This window comes from Lissotriton vulgaris, chromosome 9 (assembly GCF_964263255.1).
Source record: "Lissotriton vulgaris chromosome 9, aLisVul1.2, whole genome shotgun sequence".
Lineage (NCBI taxonomy): Eukaryota > Metazoa > Chordata > Amphibia > Caudata > Salamandridae > Lissotriton > Lissotriton vulgaris.
The window spans coordinates 180,442,766-180,456,896 of NC_141697.1; the positions used below are offsets into that span (position 1 = coordinate 180,442,766).

The 14,131-nt window shown below is 43.4% G+C and overlaps 1 pseudogene; it reads left to right on the plus strand.

The window, feature by feature from the left end:
• Positions 1 to 1,163: 1,163 nt before the first annotated feature.
• Positions 1,164 to 2,241, plus strand: LOC147689806 (U11/U12 small nuclear ribonucleoprotein 35 kDa protein-like; annotated as a pseudogene).
• Positions 2,242 to 14,131: the final 11,890 nt, after the last annotated feature.

Below are 14,131 nucleotides of genomic sequence, written 5' to 3' on the forward strand. Positions count from 1 at the left end.
TTGTTTTCGCCCCACGTTGATAATTTTCAGAATCGATTTACTGATTTCCTTAGTTGGATCTGAGTTCAGTCTGGTGTACTCACGCCATCTCTTAATTGAGGGTAGATTTCGGATTTGTAATCATTTTTCTGGATTACAATTGCACCGCCTTTGTCCGCTAATTTAATCACAATGTGCTGGTTATCTCTGAGAGAATTCAATGCTTCACGTTCCGTTCTTGATATGTTGTAGTTTATCAAAACATATCTTCATAATATCTCTAAGTACCACACTCTCGTATGCCAGTATGTTGTGAGACATGGAGTGTGTTGGTGGTGTTAAGGTAGATGGCACCCTTAAACCTGTGTGGGAGGTTGATGGAAGTGAAGGAGATTTTTGAAGAAATACATGAGTCTGATTTTGCTGAAAAAACGATGAAGTTCCGGTTTAATGTTAAAAAGGTTTGGGAGAGAAGTTGGGACAAATGGGAGTCCTTTGCCGAGTACCTTCTGTTCATCAGACGAAAGTTCATATGTGGACAAGTTGATGATGGGGCTCTCATTAATGGCTACCAATGGTAGTATTGACATCTGGTCTGAATTTCCCCATGGCTTTCTGGGGGGAAACAAACTTGTTTCTGTCCCAATGTTCTGCCTACACCCCAGTTCTGGCCTCTCAGCTCATGGCCCTCTGCAAGTCTTGGTTCCAATTGTTTTCTCTTCCCCTGGGAGGTCTCCATTGGGAATCTCCTTAAAAAGCAGGGCCTTGTGATGGTACCTGGTATCTGTTGTCTTGATTGTAATAGCCGGGGCTTGTACATGGTTGCTCACTCTCACTTCCTACGCTGTTGGAGCCTGAGAAATCTGAAAAAGTTGTGAATCTTTTGTAGCCCCTGTAACTGCCTCTGTTTGAAAACGCCCCTGAGTGTCCTGTTTGTAATAATCTTCCTGTAAGTATGGGTAGGTGATTTTCTTGTCGTAGAGTCTTAAATCCTTCGACGGTTTCTCCAATTTTCTTGCCTGGGTGTTGGTGTCAAACTCCCTGATCGACCTTTCCAGGTGCTCCAGGGCCTCGTTAGCATGAATCAATGCTGTGTCTTCTGCAATTTATCGTTTGAGGTCAGTGATTTCCTTCAGATGTTTCTTTTCTTGTTCTATGGCTGTTTCTACTCCTAAAACCATCCAATGGTGAGAACAGTTGTTAGCCACAAAACTAAATTTCTCTTTGAATTTGGGAATATTGATAAAGATCGCCGGCTCGTTCTTGCGCTGTACGCCCACAGGTATGATATTGGCCTTCTGGCCCTCGTCTCTAACTTCCTCGTTGGGCGAGATTACGGCGAGGTTTGCGACAGTGAAGTCCCTATCTGTTGTACGTGTGATTACTGTGATGAGAAAATTAATAATTGGTCGCCGATTGCAGTGGAGTACCATCCTCTAAAAGCAGGAAGCATTGATGGAACAGATGAGGAACCACATGACCGTGCTGTTTCAAGGGCCATCTTGTCACAATATGTGCCAAGTAAAGGTGTCTGTGGAGACCCTCGTCTTATACTTTTTGTTGCTAGACTAAATTTACAGACAAAGGAGGAGAAATTAAAGGAGGTATTTTCCAGATATGGAGACATTAGAAGAATTCGGCTTGTTAGAGACCTAGTAACTGGGTTCTCAAAGGGTTATGCATTTGTAGAGTACAAGGAACAGCGGTCCATATTAAAAGCACACAGAGATGCAAATAAACTTGTCATAGATCAAAATGAGATTATGGTAGACTATGAGTTGGAAAGAACCTTAAAGGGTTGGATCCCGCGGCGCTTTGGAGGAGGCTTTGGAGGTAAAAAGGAATCTGGCCAGTTAAGATTCGGAGCCTATCAATTTGCATAACAATTCTTACTTGGAGAGATATTCAGAAAGATATGGACCTCCTCGTGAGAGAGTGCGAGAATGGAGGGAAAGGGGCAGAGACCACGAATGGAACAGAGACAGCAGGTGGCAGGAGGAGCTATCCCGGGGCGGAAGGGAAAGTGCGAAAGACAAAGAGGACTCAAAAGATGAAAGAAGCAGAGATAGAGAACGAAGGGACAGGGAGAGACCACGAAAGGAGAGGGAGAGAGATAAAAGCAGGGACAACCACACCAGAAAACAAAAGGATGAAGACGAGCACAACTAGATCTATGGCAATGGGTTTTTTTTTTTTTTACTTTCAGCTTCCTCAAATTCACCAATCGTTTGAGCTTTCTATTTTTCCCGAAATGTCTGCTTGGAAAAACGGAGTTCATCATTTTTTGATACGTGTTCAATGTGTGACATAAACTGTTGATCATTTGTGCTTTATTGTAGTTACAATAATGTAATTGAGTTTGGGCATTTACAGTAACATCCAAATCCTGAAAACTCAGTTACGTTGAACAAACAAAATAAACCTTGCAGTGATGTTGAAAAGATATTGGCCTGCAGGTATTTAATTAATAGGTGGCCATGGAGTCTCAAGCGTATGAGTTTCTTCTCTAATCTTTCTAACCCGCTGACCTTATCATTCAATGTCAAGTCAATGTTGGAAATGGTGGAAGATAGGAAACTACTACCTGATTGTCCCTGATAAGTTTATTTTTATAGTCCTCAGTGTATGATAAAGTCTCACTCTCTGACATTGTGGAGCACACATTCCAAAAGGGAACCCTCACAGGTAGGGACCTGCTCACAAAACTATACAAAATTATGGGGAAACCCAAAAATCCACTGGACCTGGGTCAAGGACAGTACAAAATGAAGTGGCCACAGTGGAAGCACAATAGTTATTAAAATCAATATCACCTGAAATGAATCAAATTCAATACACTGTCATATTCAAGTATATTTATATCAACATTTTATGATATGCAAAACATCTGTATATTTTCACAAAGGTGCTCCAAGGAAAAGGAAAAATTGGTGCACAAGAATGTACTCAGGGTTTTAAAGGAAAGAGAAAGGGAAATATACAATATTTACATGATTGATTAAAAAAGACCTGTCCAGCCACATTGCTGGCTACAGATGAATAAAAATACATAGTATTGAAGAGCAACCCCTAGACTGGTTGTGGCGAGATTATTCAATTTCAGAAACGGGAACAATATTTATTCTTCAAATCGGCAGAGCATATGACCCATGGATAGTGGTCACAATCTTCCTGGACTACACAGTGGATGTACAAAGACAGCGTGAATCCTTTTACACTGTGAAACAGTGGCTTCACATCCTCAATATAAAATTACGCACTATTGCACCTGACTAAATTGAAAGTGATAGAGGGAGATAAAGCTCTGATCTTCTTTTCCCTGAGGGAGACGTGGAGCTGGTTAGAAACAGAAGGGTAGACAACGCCACATTTGCCCGTGAACTTAAATGATGGATGGAGTAGACAGGGGAGCAGAAGACGCTCCACCAGGAAAATCCATGGTAAGCACACGAGAGAGCACAGGTGATAAGAGAGATTGGAAAGGTTGGACCTTCAGGAGCTGACACCAGAGTTGCAGACTTGAAAACACTGGAGTCCCACGATGCTGGAGGAGATCCCGGTGGAGCTATGAGGCTATGAAGCATGACAGACACTGTTACACAGTCATTGTGTTTGCATGGTGCCCCAACTAGGGTGGCATGAGTACCTATACATTGTCTAATTTGATCGGGGAGGGGAGCACACTGAGATAGTGCCAGTTGCGAACACCAGAGCAGAAGACCCCGCAAAGCTCTGATTTTCAAATGTTTGCCAAATCATTATGGCCAATCGTTGACCATTGCTGGTTGACACCATTATCTGGGATTGTTGTTTTTTTCTAGTTGTTTGTTGTTTGTTTGATGTACATGCGCATTTACCTTTCCCACAACACTAACAGGTGTGATGTACCGACTATGCCTCAGATAGTTCACATCAAGTAATCTGCATTGTGGCCAAAGTAGAACATCCACCTGAATGATGTCTGTATACTATAAGTATGGACAACAACACTAACAACATCATATCTGCTTTGCTTGCTTCCAGGAGATGCATTTGACAATTGATGAGTTAGCAGAAGAGATTGGGGGGGAAGAGATTTTTTTTTGGGGGGGGGGGCAGCATGTACTTGGGGTAGGCCAGTGGCGTCTTGAAATGAGTGGCCCTAGGAGTACCTTAAACTGTGCTGCACTTGCAGGTATACTTGAAGGGACAGAGGTGATTTTGGAGGGCAACTCAATAATGAAACCCTAACGCTAGTGGCACTTTATACACTGACCGCTGGGCAGCCCTTATTCATGCCTCTTCGTCACCAGCACTTCTGTGCTCTACACTGTCACCAACAGTGTGGTGTGGGGACTTTGACTGTGGCCCGGGCCTGGAATGGGACAGATTGACACCACCAATCAAATGGTCCGAATCTTGCACTAAAACCGGGCTCAACAACGGGTTCATCACTTACAAGTGGTGGACATATGGACATTTTAGCACCCAATCGTGAGGGAGTACTCTCACTATTCTGAAGTACTTGCATAATATACCAGAATAGACATGGCGTTCCACAGAACAAACATGACACATAGATTCTCACGTACAAAGTACCTGGGATACACCCCATCAGACTACAACCCGGTGACAGTCATCCTTTCATGGGAACAACCACTCTGAAAAAATACCTACATGGCGACTACAGACTGTGGCGCTGAGAGATGTGACATTCAATACACAAATAAGAGAAGCTATTGGCAACTTCTTTACAGGTAACAAGGTGTCTGATACAGATATCGTGGTGGAGTGGGATGCCTTTAAAGGTATACTAAGAGGGGTGTGCATGAAAATGATGTATGGCATGAAGAAGTCCTAAGGGAGGAGATCCTGGGGTTGAAGGATAGGATAAATAAAGACAGTGGAAGATGCTAGTGTAATAGACTAAGCCCTATGACACACACTGCTAGAACTTAAAAAAGAACACAGAGACGCCTTTAACCGATTATCACAGAGTATGAGGAACATATGAAATTACAACATGAACAGGGAGATTAAGGGGTAGGCTTGTTGGCCTGTTTGCCAAAGGTAGAAACTCTGGCGAGAGCTTTAACATCAACTATTGTTTTTAAAACAAAGAATACAAATGAATGAAAGGGTAACTTTGTTGAGTGTGAATGATCTGCACTAAAAAATGACATACGATACGAGGCTGAGAGAGCATTTTGACTATCTGTGATTTCCCAGTTGAGCCACAAAATTGATCAGCGCCTGCACCAAAAATGTAAAAGCATCTATAGCGATAGCCACTTTCCCGTTACCATAGTTCACGAGCGACTTTCAGTGGAAAGTAATCATTTCCCGAAATTTTAAACGCTCACCTTCATGAAAAAACTTTCATGAATTACACTAGTGTCACTATTAATCACTATCTATGTTACTGCACTCACCCCCCTTTAAGGATTCACTGCTCACAGCTTAACATAGCTTTATATGTATATTCTTTCATAGATCCAGAAGAATACAATACTCAAATCAATGTATTGAGTTGTGGGATTACCGCACAATTCGTGTGAGTACCATTTTATATGTTTGTTTGTACCAACCCCTTTGTAAGTCCTGACGAAAGCTCTACAGACCGCCTGGCCCAATAGAGCTGAAACATGTCGACAATATCACCTTAGTAATACTATATAGTCCCGTAACTTGGCTTATCAATGAGTATTCAAAATTTTTAATAATGTAAGTTTGCCTAATATTAAAAAAATTTCGGGCACTCTTTTTCATTTTTATCCAATCCTTTTGGGAAAATCCTTTTTGTCTCTGGACACTGCACTCGAGACTGGAGGTGCCTCTGGATGAGGCTAGCAGTACACACCAAGAGGAAAAACCCGATGATAACTGCATGAATGTCAGTGTGGGGCGGATGAAGCCAATATACCGCTAACCTCAAATATACATTGACTTCTATGAGGGTTTCCTTATTTGCACTGAACCAAAAGTCAAATAGTGTAACAAGTGTCCATTTTTGTTGATTGCAAACGGAATATTATCGGGGAAAGAAACGGACACTGTAAATTCCTCATCCCTCCCAGTTGATCAAGTTTCATATATAAGCAGCGGACAGCTGCGGGATAAAAAAAGCTTGCCAAAAAGCTTTACACTTAAATCTCAAATATGGAAGGAATTGTGGGACTGAGTTATGATGCAAGCGATATAGATGAACTACTAGCAGGGCAACCACTGATCAACAACACAGACCTAACAGAAGCCCTAAGCCAGACGGATGATTGGGATACCTTAACCGAAAAAAAGAGGAACCAAATTAGAACTGCGATCCACGGTATCATTATGACCGAGTATCTAAGGTCTAAAATAGCGCCCAGAGGCCTCTGGGTCGGGAATGCACCACGCATTTTCCTCCACGACTTGGCCTTCCGAAAGGACTGGTCTTCCATTTCATGGAAATGTACCTTGGACTACTTAGTCTTAATCATCAAGACTGCAAGACCCCTCTCGGAAGCATTATTACTAGAAATAGAAGCATGTGAAAGTGAGCTGAAAAAGGGTATCCACCCACAAGTCTACAAGAAAAGACTTGATGAAATAACAAAAGAGATGGAGGAAACTCATGAGTTCCTGATGCAGAACAAGCTACAGAAACTCGCAAAGGACATCAAAAAATTCAGCCAAGAAAAGATGCACCCCTATATAAAAGAGGACTTTGCCTTTACAGAAACAAATTCGGATAATGAATCGACTGGGAAAAATTCATCGAATAATTCCTTCAGCAGTTCAGACGACCAAAACCCGAACAGGGGTCGAAACAACTTCCGGCACCAACGGCCGAGAAGAGGCAACAGGTGGCAACGTCCTTACCATCCAACCTACAATATACCGTATTATCAACCTTTTGTTCCACACTACGGAGGGTGGATGGATCCTTTTCATCAAGGAATGCAAGGGATGCAACAAATGCCCCAATTAATGAACCAACAAATGTCGGGTCAGCACAACCAACCACCACAGGAACAACAGCCTTTTTTATCCAGAGGCCGCTCACAGCCCCGAGGAAGAAGAAAGTCTCTGACCTGGCAAGACCAGCAAAGGAACGTACAAACCCGAAGCATGGCAGCTGCGCAACCATCAACCAGCAAGAACACTCACTAATTGTGAACCTATCGGAGGTAGAACTTACAAGTGACCAGATATCAGTCTTGAACAAGGGACTGGGATTTGTTCCTACTCCAAAAATAGACACTTTTAAAATCAAAAGTGAGCTGGCTGAATTTTGCAGAACTTTGAAGCTTAAGGCTTTTTTCTCTAACTCCACCACAAAACAACCAGAGGGAGATACTACTCTCCGCAAGAAATCAACTTTCAACCCCCCTGTTTCCTGCGTACCGCCGGAACTACAAGCTTTTGAGCAAGCACTTCTCAAAGGCATAGACAATCTGGATACAACAGGCATCAAAACCTTCCAAAATCTAACTAAGACAGAACGCCTAGCAATGGAAAATCTCAGCAAAAATGAAGATCTGGTGATAAAACCAGCGGATAAGGGGGGAGGAACAGTGATCCTCACAAAAACAGGATACCACCAACAATGCCTTGCTCTCCTCTCCGACACCAGATTCTACCAGCGAATCTTAATGGATCCCACTGAGAGACTGCAGAACACCATATCAATCATGGTGTACGAGGCTGAAACTAAAGGATGGGTCTCTAAAAAAGAGGCGGAATTTCTAATGGTTAGGGAACCAGTCACTCCCTACTTTTACTCGCTCCCAAAAACCCACAAGAACAGAACACCGCCCCCGGGACGCCCGATAGTGTCCGGAATCGGGTCTGTGTTAGAGCCCCTGTCAAAATTCGCAGACGAATTTTTGAAACCTCTTGTTCAGAAAACAAGCTCATACCTAAAAGACACTAAGGATCTATTGGTACAAATTGAAAACATGCCCTTTAACTCAGACACAATGCTTCTAGTAGGCTTGGATGTGGAATCCCTTTTCACCAGCCTGCCCCAAGATACCACTCTACAGATGCTAGAGGATGTCCTATACTCAACAACGTGGCATTACAACACACCCAGGCACTTCATTCTGGAGTGCTGCAAATTGGCACTAAAAGAGAATTTCTTTAGGTACAACGACCAACTGTACCTCCAATGCCATGGTACCTCCATGGGCAGCGCCTTCGCGCCGTCGGTGGCAGGACTATACGTCAGTCATTTCGAAACTGAGTTGGTTTTCAATGAAACCAACACTTTCTCTTCCAGTATTATATACTGGAAGAGATACATTGACGACATTTTCCTAATATGGAATACCAACCAAGATCTGCCGGAATTCATGACATGGCTTAACTCTCTGGACCCTTGGTTGAAATTCACATACACCTCTAGCAATAGCCACCTTGATTTTCTGGATTTAACAATCTTCAATGACAATAACACGCTACAAACTAAAACTTTCACGAAGCCAACTGCGAAAAACAGCCTGTTGTCCCACAAGAACCACCATCCCAAACCTCTAAGAGACAATTTGCCTTTCAGTCAATTCCTCCGACTGAAAAGGAATTGCAGCAAAAATTGCGACTATCAATCACAAGCAGCGGAATTAAGTAAAAAATTGCAAATGAGAGATTACACTGAGAAAGTTATCAAAAAATGCAAGAAGAGGGCTGATAACCAACCCCGTGAGTGTCTTCTGCAAACATATCCAAAAGAACCAGTGAAAGATTTAACCACGTGTGTGACCACTTACAATCCAGCAACATATGCTGTTCAAAAACTAATCAAGAAGAACTGGCACATAGTCTACACGGGAAAGTTCGACTGGCCAAGACCTAGATTCGCCAATAGAAGGACCAAAAACCTAAAAGACACCCTTGTACATACACGCCCTAGGCTGGGAGCTGTAGCATCTGTAACCAACAGCGTGAATATGACACCACTCTCAGGACACTTCCCATGCGGAACATGCATAGCCTGCAAAACAACAACAGCTACAAAAAGTCTGCAATTGGGAGAGAATTTTGTATGGACGCAAAAACAGTTCACAAACTGTAATTCATCTCATGTTATTTACATGATCCAGTGCCCGTGTAAAAAGAGAATGTGCCCATTTCACTGAAAGTAACCACACACATGAAGAAATGCAATGGACAGTAATAGAAATGCTGACCAGCAGAGCTGGTAATGCAGAAAAGATCCTGTATGAGAAGGAGCAAAGGTGGGTGGACCGCCTACGTACCTACGACTCTGGGTTGAATGATAATGTGGCCTGGCACCATTTTGCTAAGTGAAATTATGAATATATCTAAGCATCCATCCCTGCCTCAAAAAGAGTTTCAGTAATTATGATCAACACTAGGATATGAGTACTCTACTATCCAACATGCAGATCAACATGACATACTTTGACCGCCCTGCAATTAGTGGGAATAGCATCCCGCATTGATTGAATTTCCCATAACTAGAAGCGTAATCGCCTTAAATAACATAAAACTACAATTTCCCCGTCAGCGCGCCAGTAGCTGTGACCCCGCAGGAATGCCTTCACTCCGAAGTGCCAATTTCCTTTAAAAAGAAACTACAACCCGGCTCCCATCACTCCGGGGGCAGAGTCAGCACAAGGCAGGAGGAAGGACTCCATGCGGGTAATGGCGATGTAACAATTCTCCGTCTTCTCCTCCTGGGTAAGCATTACTAGCTAATCTGTCCTGACAGTGGTTCCTGTCTCCGCTTCAGCTCTGTGGCGATTGAAGGTACCCCTGTAGGAAGTAGAAGTCGTAATCACGACAGGTAAGATTTCACAGAATGCCGTAATAGCCGGTCTGTGTTTTTTCAACCTTTCCAGAGCGCCTTCTCTGATTAATTAATGTAAATACTAGACATGGTGCCATTTTCACTCTGGCGAGAGCTTTAACATCAACTATTGTTTTTAAAACAAAGAATACAAATGAATGAAAGGGTAACTTTGTTGAGTGTGAATGATCTGCACTAAAAAATGACATACGATACGAGGCTGAGAGAGCATTTTGACTATCTGTGATTTCCCAGTTGAGCCACAAAATTGATCAGCGCCTGCACCAAAAATGTAAAAGCATCTATAGCGATAGCCACTTTCCCGTTACCATAGTTCACGAGCGACTTTCAGTGGAAAGTAATCATTTCCCGAAATTTTAAACGCTCACCTTCATGAAAAAACTTTCATGAATTACACTAGTGTCACTATTAATCACTATCTATGTTACTGCACTCACCCCCCTTTAAGGATTCACTGCTCACAGCTTAACATAGCTTTATATGTATATTCTTTCATAGATCCAGAAGAATACAATACTCAAATCAATGTATTGAGTTGTGGGATTACCGCACAATTCGTGTGAGTACCATTTTATATGTTTGTTTGTACCAACCCCTTTGTAAGTCCTGACGAAAGCTCTACAGACCGCCTGGCCCAATAGAGCTGAAACATGTCGACAATATCACCTTAGTAATACTATATAGTCCCGTAACTTGGCTTATCAATGAGTATTCAAAATTTTTAATAATGTAAGTTTGCCCAATATTAAAAAAATTTCGGGCACTCTTTTTCATTTTTATCCAATCCTTTTGGGAAAATCCTTTTTGTCTCTGGACACTGCACTCGAGACTGGAGGTGCCTCTGGATGAGGCTAGCAGTACACACCAAGAGGAAAAACCCGATGATAACTGCATGAATGTCAGTGTGGGGCGGATGAAGCCAATATACCGCTAACCTCAAATATACATTGACTTCTATGAGGGTTTCCTTATTTGCACTGAACCAAAAGTCAAATAGTGTAACAAGTGTCCATTTTTGTTGATTGCAAAGGTAGAAACCGTCCACACCCCTAACGGCTATCTGCACCAGTGATTAATCAATGGGTCCAAGTCGGAAACCTATCGCAGGGACTTGTATAGAGGTAGCGGTCGGTCATTCCCTCAGGTCTTTTTCTGTAAGGGCAGCAGGACTGTTGAACTATCAATGGCCTTGGGATATCTGGGGTGATCCGGGCTTCAAACTGTCAACCCCCTACAGAAACAAGAATTGGAGGCATCTCTGACCGTAGAGGACATAAAGTTAGCTCTTCAATAGATTGAAAAATGTAAGACCCCTGGCATTGATGAGTTTCTGATCGAGTTTTATACAACCTTTAAAGCCCAGTTGGTGCCTCACCTTTGAAGGCATATGAGAAAGCAAAATAATGGGGTTTACTATCTGATTCTATGAGGGAGGCGCAGGCAGCTGTTCTTCCAAAGCTGGGATGTGGCCCACTACATGATACATCATACCACCCATTATCATGACTAAACTTTGATTATAAGGTACGAGGGAAAGCGCTTGCTGATAGACTGATTCCCTTGCTGGCAGCAGTAGTACACCTGTACCAAAATGTTTTTTTTCCCGATGGGAATACCCTTTTAAACCTCCGAAGTTTGTTCTGGGTTATGGACTGAGTGAAAAAAAGACGGAAACGCAAAGTTGGATGGCTTCCCTAGACATAGAAAAGGCCTTTGATACCTTGGGTGGACATACCTGCAAGTTGTGCTATGCAAACTGGGCATGGGGCCGGGGTTTTGTTGGGGGATAGCGCTATCATATACTCACCCCGTGGCAAGGGTATGTTCGGGTGGAATTATTTCTGAATTGCTACCAATAGAAAGAGGTACCAGACAGGACTGCCCCATCCGCCATTTTATTCAATCTTGCCATAAAACCATTGGCCTGTTGGCTGCAAGCGTGGTGCCTATAATGGGGTATTCTCATCAATGGACAGCTTCAAATAATATCATTGTATGCAGATGACGCACTGGTATGCTTCAGGCCAGACACTAGAGTACTACCGGATGCCATGACTTTCTTAGAGGAGTTTAGCCTGTAATCAGAGCTATGAATCAATTGAGATAAGCCATTAATATTCTAAAATAACACGATCAGAGAAATATGGACCGACTTCCCGAATTCCCCGAGCGAGACTGCCACCCTACCGCTCATGTTAAGGGCGGGGCGGAGAAGTGAGGAAAATACCTGCCAGAAGGGCATGGGGGGAAGACTTAGGGGCCCCCGTAGAAGACACAAACTGTGGTGGCATGGTGAGCAAAAGAATGATGGAATTAACCCAGATCTCTTGCCTGGGTTGAACGTTTTGATTTGTTTTTGCATTCCGTCCATCAATTGTGTGTCTTTTGCTTTCTCGACCTAAGTGCGCCAGGTATGCCCAGACGTGTGTCCTGGGCTCACTGTGCCACTGGAATCAAGCTATCCTGGCAACCGGTCCTAGGATGCTTGTTTCTGGTCCAGGGAGGACCTGGCTTGGGAGTTCAGGCTGGACTGTTCTCATGAGACACAGGGTCAAGACTGATTTGCATATGGCCAGGTCTAAACTGGTGTGGCATGATGAGCAAAAGAATGATGGATTTAACCCAGATCTCTTGAATGGGGGTGAATGTTTTGATTTGTTCTGCATTCCGTCCATCAATTGTGTGTATTTTACCAGCTGGAGTGCAGCATGTGAATTAGTCCGAAAGGTGCCCTGCAATGCACGCTTTAGATTAAAACACTTTACTATTTGCATTGAACGTACCTAACACCGATCAAACTTAGCAGAATATACGTGGGGAGGGGAGTAGCCTGTCCCGGGTGCGGGGTGGATGGGGCCTCGTTTTTCCATATGGCATGGGAATGCTGGACAATCCTACAATACTGGCAGGAAGTGGCAGTACTAATGAGGGGGGTGACCGAGTTGATCCAGACGGCTGTTCGGCTGGTCTGCCTATTGAGTATAGTTAAGAAATGCAGAGAGGGCATGATATGTTGGAAATTCCTGCAGTCGGCGTTGGTACTGGCAAAGCGGAGGGTGGCCATTGGATGAATGAGCTCGAGGACGCCCTCCATAGAACTGTGGTACAAAGATATGATAGAATGGGCCTGGGCAGAGGAAATGTATATGAAAAAGACCAGCAGAGATGATAAATTGGAGGAAGACTTAATAGAGTGGGCAGCTCTTATGGGCAGTATGTCCTAGGATACGGGAGAGAGTGAGAGAAATGGAGGGGGAGGATGGCCCACGGGGAGGGGACACCCAAGAGACACCGTCTAGTTAGTGCTAGGAAGGGTGAGTTATGTCAGACGCATTACCTGTAGGCCGGAAGCAGACCAATGTGGGGTAGGAATTGCAGGCAGTAGGCCTGATGAGGGGGGTCATTTTGAAGAATGTACAGCTCCAGAGGGAACAGGAGGAAAACTAGTAGGAGGGGTGTGACCCCTCTGTACCCAAGGTGGGGACGAATTTAGATTTTTGTTTTGCTTGTTGTATTGTGTATAAGCTTATATAATGCATAAGAAGAACAATAGAAATATGATGCACTGGTGGACACATATTTGACCATTTTAATTCAAATAACACGACAACTCTGTGTGAAATAAAGCTCAATAAAAATTTTGCTAAAAAATACATAGACCAGACAATTTGCCAAAAGTGGAGATTAAGCTGTATTTATGTATTTATTTATTCATTTATTCATTTGTAGAGTGCATGGTTACACCACTGGTTGGCCACGACCATCTGATCCTTCTGGAGATCGTTAAAATATAGTATCAGATTGTCTGCGTACAGCGATAGGGTATGGACTGCAGTGCCTGTTGGAATTCCCTGCTGTCTAGCTTCCTGGCAAATCTGTTGTTCTAGGGGTTCAATTGCCACTATAAAGAGCTGGGATAGAGGACACCCCGCCAAACCAGGTATGAAGCTGAGATGTGTGGACCCACCTCGCTCTGGCTGTGGGGGATGAATAAAGTAATCTAATTCATTGAATTTAGGCAGGAGGTATCTTATATTGTGCCTGAACTGCCAGCATAAAATTCCACCCCAGAGTATCGAAGGCCTGGTGGACTACATGGACGGGGATAAGGGCCCCGGGCCGCTTCCATTATTATAAACAGCCGCTGTATATTCAGTGAGGTGTTACGGCAGGGGACAAATCCACATTGGTCCATGTGAATCAATTGTGGTAGCAATGGTAGCAATCGCCTGGCTAGAATCTTGCTTAATATTTTGTATTCTGTGGTTTCCAGGGACAGCGTATCTACGAGGGGAGCTCCACAAGAGGTTTATTGGGTTTCAGTAGAGACGTTACCAGTGCCCCTGTAGTGGAATTGGG